The sequence below is a fragment of the Lontra canadensis genome, unplaced genomic scaffold (genome assembly GCF_010015895.1).
Source record: "Lontra canadensis isolate GAN:19392208 unplaced genomic scaffold, GSC_riverotter_1.0 scaffold2, whole genome shotgun sequence".
Classification (NCBI taxonomy): Eukaryota; Metazoa; Chordata; class Mammalia; order Carnivora; family Mustelidae; genus Lontra; species Lontra canadensis.
The window spans coordinates 6,580,195-6,588,932 of record NW_022630996.1 but is presented as its reverse complement, the minus strand read 5'-3'; the positions used below and the strand labels follow the sequence as shown (position 1 = coordinate 6,588,932).

The 8,738-nt window shown below is 53.8% G+C and overlaps 1 protein-coding gene across 1 annotated transcript in view; it reads right to left on the bottom strand.

Moving 5' to 3' along the window:
* Positions 1–4,072, bottom strand: part of DENND2A (DENN domain containing 2A) — a 101,886-nt gene extending 97,814 nt beyond the window's left edge. The window contains exon 1 of the mRNA XM_032867592.1: positions 3,858–4,072. The gene's annotated coding sequence lies outside the window, so the exon portion shown is untranslated. The remainder of the gene's footprint in view (positions 1–3,857) is intronic.
* Positions 4,073–8,738: the final 4,666 nt, after the last annotated feature.

The window sequence follows — 8,738 nt, the reverse complement described above, 5'->3', positions numbered from 1 at the left end:
GCCTGCCTCTCTGCCTGCTTGTGATCTCTGTCAAATAAATAAATAAATAAAATCTTTTTTTTTAATTTTTTTTATTTTTTTTATTTTTATTTTTTTTAAGATTTATTTTTTTTTATTTTTTTTTATTTGACAGAGAGAGATCACAAGCAGGCAGAGAGGCAGGCAGAGAGAGAGGAGGAAGCAGGCTCACCGCCGAGCAGAGAGCCCGATGCGGGGCTCGATCCCAGGAACCTGAGATCATGACCCGAGCCAAAGGCAGCGGCTTAACCCACTGAGCCACCCAGGCGCCCCCCAATAAATAAAATCTTTAAAAAAAAAAAATACTTCACATACAACATGAAGCTTCACATGAATGTGTCTGCCACTAGCCTTCTTATCTGTATCTGTTCAAGCTGACTTTAAATCCTGATGTTGAAGGCTGATCAACCATTTGATTTCATAATGAGTAACAGGCTTCCTAATTTTAATTTATGGGGTCCTTGCTTTTGGAATCTGAAGTTTCTGTCCCCCGCTGTGAGGAATCCTTTATATGACTGTTAAAGCAGCCCCTCTCACCTCTGGTTGTACCTTTTTTTTTTTTAAGATTTTGTTTTTCTTTATTTGACAAGTAGGCAGAGGCAGGCAGAGAGAGAAGTGGAAGCAGACTCCCCACTGAGCAGGTAGCCCGATATGGGACTCGATCCCAGGACCCTGAGATCATGACCTAGCGGAAGGCAGAGGCTTAATCCACCAAGCCACCCAGGTGCCCCTACCTCTGGCTGTACCTTAAAATCACCTGTGGCCTTTCAAAAATCCTGATGCCCAGAGCCCATTCTCAGCAATTTTTATTTAATCCACAGGGGAGGTGGTGCGTGGAGGCACCCGTTGTCTAAAGAAATGCTCACCCAGGACATCAAAGTGTTCTAAAGTGCACCCTGAGTTTAAAATGTTAAGAAACATGATGGGTGGGGGGAGTAGAATCTCATACGTACTCAATGCTAATTTAGGACATCTAAAATGAGCAAGAAATGGTTTCAAGAGAAGCCACGCGTTGACATGGATTCTGCAGGTTCCGTTCCTTCCGCAGAAAGCAAAGGGAAGGGCCCGGCCCGCTGGGAGACTGGGGACTGAGTCCGCAGAAGGTCCGCCCCAGCTTGGCTTACAACCCCTGTGCTTCTGTGATATTCCTTGTGTTGCAGCAAACAAGATTCCCACCCTCCCTGGCCGCACTGGAACTGGAGTGAATCTCCTGTCTCCGGAGTCCCACCCGTCCCCTCCTGCTGAGAGGTAGCAGGTCTGAGGGTACAAAGACCCAGACCACGGTGGGGGAAGTGCTTTGTCCATCGGAATGGAATCCTCAAATGCTGCTCTCACTCCCCATTTTCCTTTGGTCAGGATTTCCGGATGCACACTGTCCTACCAGACCCTTCACCAGACCAGAGAGAGTCTAGCCCAGTGGGCAGTGGACCACACTATGACTTGCTTCCTTCCCATCAAGATGGGCACCCAGCGCGTCCTCTGCACTCTCCATCCATCGAAGCTGGTGTCCCCTCTTCCTCCACTTGAGAAAATGGGCTCCTCCACACAGAATTCCCCTGGCTCCAGCTGCCTGCACCGCCACTGCCCATAAGCCTGAGCCACACTCAGCAGCCCACAGAGAGGCAGTAAGCTCCCAAGTCATAACAGGAAGATGGTATAGGAAGATAGTCGAGTCAAATTTTATCTTCCCAATCTTTTGTAACACCAACAATGAAGATTTTTTTTCTATGTCACTCTTTAGTCTTTACACCAAGTTCCTCATGACAAATTCCCTGCTGAGTTAATTCCAGGAAAAATTGTGTTCTGAAAAATAATCTGTAAGCTTTCTGTTGTCCAAAATCCAAAACTGCGCAAGTCAGTGTATTTTTGTTTGTCTCTAAGCTGCCAGAAAATTTAGAGCCAAATTCATTGTCCAAGTGTTGTAATCTGCTAAACTCGGGCCACTCAAAATATCCATTCCTTTGGCTCTGCTTTGTTTTCTCCTGAGTTTGGGGGCACTTAGTTTCGGTCTATGTTACCTCATCTGCACCACAGCCTGTCACCAGGTCCTACCTCTTTATCTCTGGGATCCTTCCATCCTACCTCAGCATCGCCAATTGTCTGTGCGTCAGTAACGCCTGGCCTGGGTGCTGCGTGGCCTTGGTCACATCCTCCAGGCCCCCACCCAACAACCAGAACAGGCTTTCTAGGACATCAGGCGGAACCTATCACTCCAGCTTCAGTGAGATCCCCCTTCCCTCTGGCGGCACACTGTGAGCTCTCCCCACACTTACACCTCCCCTCCTCGGCCCCATTCCCTCTTGGTGATTTTGTGATTTCTGTTCCCTCAGGCTGGAACCACCTTCCCTGCTTTGTTCTCCCAGTGAAGAGGTTTTCAGGGCTCAATCCTAGCATCACCTCGTCTGTGGGCCTCTCCCGAGTTGGGTGGCCTTGCTCTGGGCTCCCCTAGCATGTAGCACTCAGCTAGGCCAGCCTAGGACTGGTTTGATTTTTTTTTTTTTTTTTTAAGTAATCTCTGTAGCCAGTGTGGGGCTTGAACTCACAACCCCAAGATCAAGAATCCCATGTTCTACTGACTGAGCCGGCCAGGTGCCCCTGCTTTTAATTTTTTGACTACTCAAGCAGGATGGCTGGTTCTGGAAGAAAGAGAGATATATCTTATTCATTGCTGTGTTTGTTCCCAATGCCTAACACATAGCTTTTAAGTGAATGATTACACAGCCCAGGGAGGCTTCCAATCCTTCCAATGAAAGGACCTAAAGGCCATGCTTCTCCTCCAGACTTTTCACTACCGGTCGTCAAAACCAGTTACTGATTGCCTTTACTTCTCACAGAATTTGGCTCCACCAAAGCAGCCCACCCCGAAGACTTTCTACTCCACTCCTCTGGTGTGTTCAATACTGTGATGATGCAAGCAGAAAGGATTTTGTTAAGTTGTAACCGAGGGTGCAAGAGTTGAGTAACAAAGTTATGGTAGGGAGCCCCTTATTAGCCTACTGCCCTGGGGCCATTATTACCTGGGTCCTTGGGAGCGTTAGAGAAGTCACACCCCTGAAGCACTAGCACACCGGCTCGAGATCCGCCGGCTCCTTCCCCAGCCCTGGCTGATGAGCGCAGTCACCGCTCTTCCCTCTCCCCCGCCAAGCCACGGTGTGCACAGCCCCGCGTCGGCCCCGCGTCCGCCCCGCGTCCCCTCCGGGAAAGGACTCCGCCGCTGAGGTCTGGCTCTCCTCAGGGGTTCGAACCCAGCTCTCTGGGATCCCTCCCAATCTTGATTCTATCTCCTGTTGTTAGGAGTCGCCCCCTGGGCTCCATCTGCTCCCAACTCCATCCTTAGGGGAAAAGTGGGAGAAACAGGATCATTCAATCATCTTCACCATCCTGCTTTCCCAAGACTGCACTTTCTGAGCACAGCGGGGAGGAGGGTGTCTAGCTGCTCGGCCCCCTCAGCCCCACTCTTTCTCTACACACCCACACACACACGCACTCTCACACTCTCGCCCCTGGGACCCAGCCCGGCAGAGGGCCGGCTCTGCCCAGTTTCTGCAGGTTTCCGAGGCGCGGGACAACGGCTTCCCCACTCGGCCCTGAAAGTCGTCCCGAGCCCCCGGAGGCCGTCCGGCCAGTACTTTGCTCAAGTCCCACAGGTCGGGCTGAAGCGCCTCGGTCCCCACGTCCGCACACGGGAGCCCCGGCCGTGGGTCTGCAAAGAGCCACTTCCCCTCTCCGGCCGGGGGCAGCGCCCACCGCCGCCTCCCCTCCCCCAGGCGCGTGCCCCTCCGCGGCGCCCCCACCCCCAGCCCCTCGTCCCCTCCTCGCTTCCCCCAGCCCGGCCCTACCTCCCGGCGGGCCGCCGCTCCGCGGTCTCCGAGGCGCAGCTCGGGGGCTCCCGGGCGGGCGGGGACGGCGGGCGGCGGGGGCCCGGGGCGCCATGGCCCGCGGCCCTCCGCCCTGCAGTCGGCCCGGCCTCTCCCGGCGCCCGGAGAGCCGCGCGCCCTCCGCTCGCGTGCCCGCCGCCCGGCCGCCGCTGTGGGCGAGTGGAGGGCGGGCTCGGCCGGCTGCCGCGTCCTCTCCGCCGGGCCGCGCGCCCCGTCGCCGCCCCCCGCCCCGCCGCTCCAGTGAGCTCATCCGCAGCTGGCGGGCGCCCGGCCCGTTGCCACGGCAACGCCTCTCCCAGGGCTGCGCGGACTCGAGCGGCTCCCGTAAACAGGACCTTCTGCCGGACTCTTCCCCTCGCCTTTGAGGGGGTGGGCCGGGGGTGGGGGGGGGGGCGCTGGCGGCTTAACCCTTTCTTTGCTGGAGACCCAGCGGCGCGGCGTTCTCCGTCTCCGCGGGGCAGCTATCCGCGCGCTGCGCTCGGCCGCGGCTCAGACCCTCGTCCGCAGGCACGGAAGAGGCGGCGACCCTGCCTGCACCCCCACCTCCGTTCGCTCCGGTCGCCCAACGCGTCCGTGGGGCACCTACAACGGGTCAGGCGCGGCGCCGGGTCCGCGCCACCCCAGACAACGAGCCAGCCGCCACCCTCGCCCCTTGCAGCTTGCAGTCCGGCGGGGGCGCAGACGACCGCGATCCAGGCAATGAAGCCCCGGGGTCCCGAAGGTGGGGCGCACGGGCCCCCGAGCCGCTCCGGGAGGGGAGTCAGGAAAAGGTCCCCGGGGGGGGGGGTGGGCAGTGACTTTATAGTGTCCACTGCCTCCACTCAAACAACCAAGGAACACAGATCGCCTGAGTTAGGACTGCCAAATGAGAAGTACACGCCAAGTGCTGTGGGCTTTTTATGCTGAGGACAATGGGGGGCCACGCCGGGTTTTTGAGCCTAGGAGTTCCCCGATGTAAGGGAGACCGAGCTGACAGTGGTGATTTATGGGCCTGGGGGGCGGGCGGGGGGGAGACTCCAGGCTCCTCTCTATACCAGAGAAAAGTCACTCTTCTTTTAGCTCGGGGAGGGGGGGCGGCTAGAAGGAAGGGTCTAAAGCTTAGGCAAGGGTAGGGAGGGGAGATAGAGGCTTAGCCTGTGTCTTTGAAAGGGGGGTGCAGGAGAGAGAAGAAAAGAAAGGGTTGCAGGGCACGGGGAACATTAGATACTGTCTAGGCAGTCCCTGTGGACTGGGGACCCAAGATTTGAGGGACTGATTTAGATCAGTCACAGGAAAGTCACAGGAAAATAGTTTCCTTCTTAGCTAAGGGTTTTGCTCATTCTGTGAGATCTCTGAAACTTTTTTCCGACTTGTTAAAGCTTCCTAAAAACTCCATCATGCCATACCCATTTCAACTAAACAAAATAAACTTTCAGAATACGAATTTGCAAGGTACAAGCATTTAAAAAAAAAAAGTATTGGGGTGCCTGGGTGGCTCAGTTGTTAACAGTCTGCCTTTGGCTCAGGTCGTGATCTTAGGGTGCTGGGATCCAGCCCTAAACCGGGCTCCCTGCTGAACCGGGAGTCTGCTTCTCCCTCTCCCACTCCCCGTTTGTGTTCCTTCTCTTGGAGTCTCTCTCTCTGTCAAATAAATAAATAAAATCTTTTTCAAAAAAGTATAAACAATTATTTATTTTTAAAGATTTTATTTACTGGAGCTCCTGGGTGGCTCAGTTGAGCGTCTGTCTTTGGCTCAGGTGGTGATCTTGGGGTCCTGGGATCAGCCCGGAGTCTGCTCATCCCACTCCCTCTGCCCCCACCCCCCACTCATGCTCTCACTCTCTCTCTTGCTCTGCTCTCTCTTTGTCAAATAAATAAATAAATAAAAATCTCTAAGGATTTTATAATCTTTAAGGATTTTATTTATTGTAGAGGGAGATAGAAAGGTAGTGAGTGGGGGAGGGGCAGGGGTGGGGGGAGAGAGAGAGGGTGTGTGTCTCAAGCGGATTCTGCACTGAGTTTGGAGTCCATTGCTGGGCTTGACCCCATGACCCTAAGATCAGGACCTGAATCTAAATCAAGAGACAGGACATTCAACCCACTGAGCCCCCCAGGTGCCCCAAAAGTACAAGCATTTAAATTACTGCTTTGCTTGTTGAAACATCATTTAATACCTTTTTAGGTACTAAGATCAAAGACTTGGCTTCTTCCAGGTTAATTAGAACTGGAGTTCTGGGGCGTCATGAAGGCAAACTGGCAACGTAGAGCAAATGGCAAGCAGAGAACGACTGAGAGCCCAGCTGGATGCCTCCCCCAACCCGGTGCGCGCAGCAGGCCTGTCGCCTTGGATGTTGTGCCTTCCAAACTGCCAGGCACATGTCAGGTGGACAAACCAGAGAGGAGGCTGGGGAGTTCCTTAGTAGTGGCCGCCACTCCATCTGCTCCATCATCTTTGAGTTCTAGACACTAACTTGTTTTAGAAAAATTCCCTGCCTCAGTTCATTGGCTCAGACTCTGATGAGTGATGTGGGGCCAGTGCTTTGCAAGTTCCCGTCCCTGCCTGCCTGTCACAGCCCCCAACCCCATGGCTGCTCCTGTCCCTGGGCCAGTCAATGGCTCTGTCGCCATGAGGCAGGGTCCCTCCTTCCCTGTGTGGCCCTGCCCCTGCTGGTTCCCTGGAGCTTTCCCAGCTGATGCTACCTCTGGTCCATCCCAAGCCCTGGTTCTCTCCAGCTCCAGCTCCAGAGGTCGGGCAAGCCTCCACGGTGGGGGCCATGCCCTGGAGCGTGGGAATCCCTCTCTGTGGTCCCTCTTCTCCCAGTTCCTGACACTGACTGCTCCAACCACAGCCCCAGCCCTCCCGGTCTGTCCTCGGCTCCTCTCCATGGTGGAAAATGAGGCCGGGGGCACCTGGGTGGCTCAGTGGGTTAAAGCCTCTGCTTTCGGCTCAGGTCATGATACCAGAGTCCTGGAATCGAGCCCCGCATTCGGGCTTTCTGCTCAGCAGGGAGTCTGCTGCCTCCTCTCTCTCTATCTGCCTCTCTGCCTACTTGTGATCTCTGCCAGTCAAATAAATAAGTAAAATCTTAAAAAAAAAAAAAAAGAAAGAAAGAAAGAAAGAAAAAGAAAAAGAAAATGAGGCCTGGGGTAGGAGATACTGCCTGGCCTCAAGTCAGGGAAGGTGCTGATGGGAGGAGAGAGCCAGAGCTGATTTTTCTTGATCTTTTTTTTTGTTTTTAATATTGTATTTATTTACTTATTTGACAGAGAGAGCACAAGCAGGGGGAGAGGGAGGGATCCCGATGCGGGATTCAATCCCAGGACTCCAGGGTCATGACCTGACCCGAAAGCAGATGTTTAATGGACTGGCCACCCAAGCGCCGCACCTTGATCTTGAATCCTGCTTTTTCCACCTAGAACGAGCAAGGAGTCCTGCAGAATCTCTCCTAACCCTCCCTCCTCTTCCTTCAGCATCCTATTGGGGGGCAGTGTGGGGTCTGGAGCAGGTTGCTCTGCTTTGGATTCTCAGGGTCTCATTCTGTAAGGGAGAAGTAGGAAGGGTTATAACCGACTTCATCCTGTTGCCGGGATTAAAGCCGATCCAGCGAGCAAAGAGGGTAGTACTGGGCAGGACCATTGGGGGCGCTCTCGGTTACCGCCTGTTATTTTTCTAATCTTTGTCTCTCTCTCTTTGCAGGAGCAAAGAGAAAAGTGTTCAGAGTTCAGCAGAAGGGAGCAGGCCGTTTTTCTCCTCCCTCATTGGGCACAGATCCTGCTTCATCTCACCTCTAAACCAAGTCAAGGAGAACCGGGGGCCAAGGGCCAGAAGGAGGCTAGCCTGGTTTAAGATGGGGAGATAGGTGGTTCTGGGTGGTTCAGTGGGTTAAAGCCTCTGCCTTCAGCTCAGGTCATGATCTCAGGGTCCTGGGATCGAGCCCCACATCGGTCTCTCCGCTCAGCAGGGAGCCTGTTTCCTCCTCTCTCGCTCTGCCTGCTTCTCTGCCTACTTCTGATCTCTGTCTGTCAAATAATTAAATAAAATCTTTAAAAAATAAAAAATAAATTAGATGGAGAGAGAGCCTGAAAAGGAGCCTTGACCAACTCCTCTCCCCAAAATTGTTTTCTTTCTATTCAAATTCCCTTAGGTTGCTAAACATTTACTGAGAGGCCTTCATTCCAGCAACTTTGCGTATGTCATGTCACAGAATCCTCCCCACACTCGTGAGCAATTAACTATCTCCCCTAATATTTTATGGACGGGAAAACGAACTTCCAAAAGGTTATGTGCCTTATTTGAGGTCACACTAGCCGAGGCCCGTCTGGCTCAAGCCATGTCCTTTGTTACACCAGCTTTGCCTGAGAGCCGGGCTCTACCCAGTGCCAGCCACTCTGCACGGCGATTTCCAGATCAGCGTTCAGTCCACGTTCTGGTTATGCTTCCCCCTCTGGGAGGCACAGGGGGTGCAGTTCTTCCAGGAATTTCAGACACTGCTCCTTAGACACTGGGTGTCCCCTGCTTGGGTCACTGGGACCCATTCCTTCTCAGCCCTTGCGTGACAGCAACCCCTCCTCTGGGTCACGGCCACCTGCCTTCCAGCACACAACGGAAAGATATACACACAGCAAAGAACCGATGAGAGCTTTGGGTGTTGTTACTATTCTTTTATGCAGAATGCTGGTGTGGGGAGAGCAATCATTCTCTAATGCTCAGGCCCGTGACATCTAGATGTGGCCGAGCAAGGAAGGAACTTATTTTAGGGGCAGGGAAAAATCCACAATCCACAGCTTCACCTTGACATGCCCTTGGCAAAGCTCCTCCACACCACTCCACTGGCTGATGTGAGCCCACCAGTAGCAGGGCTC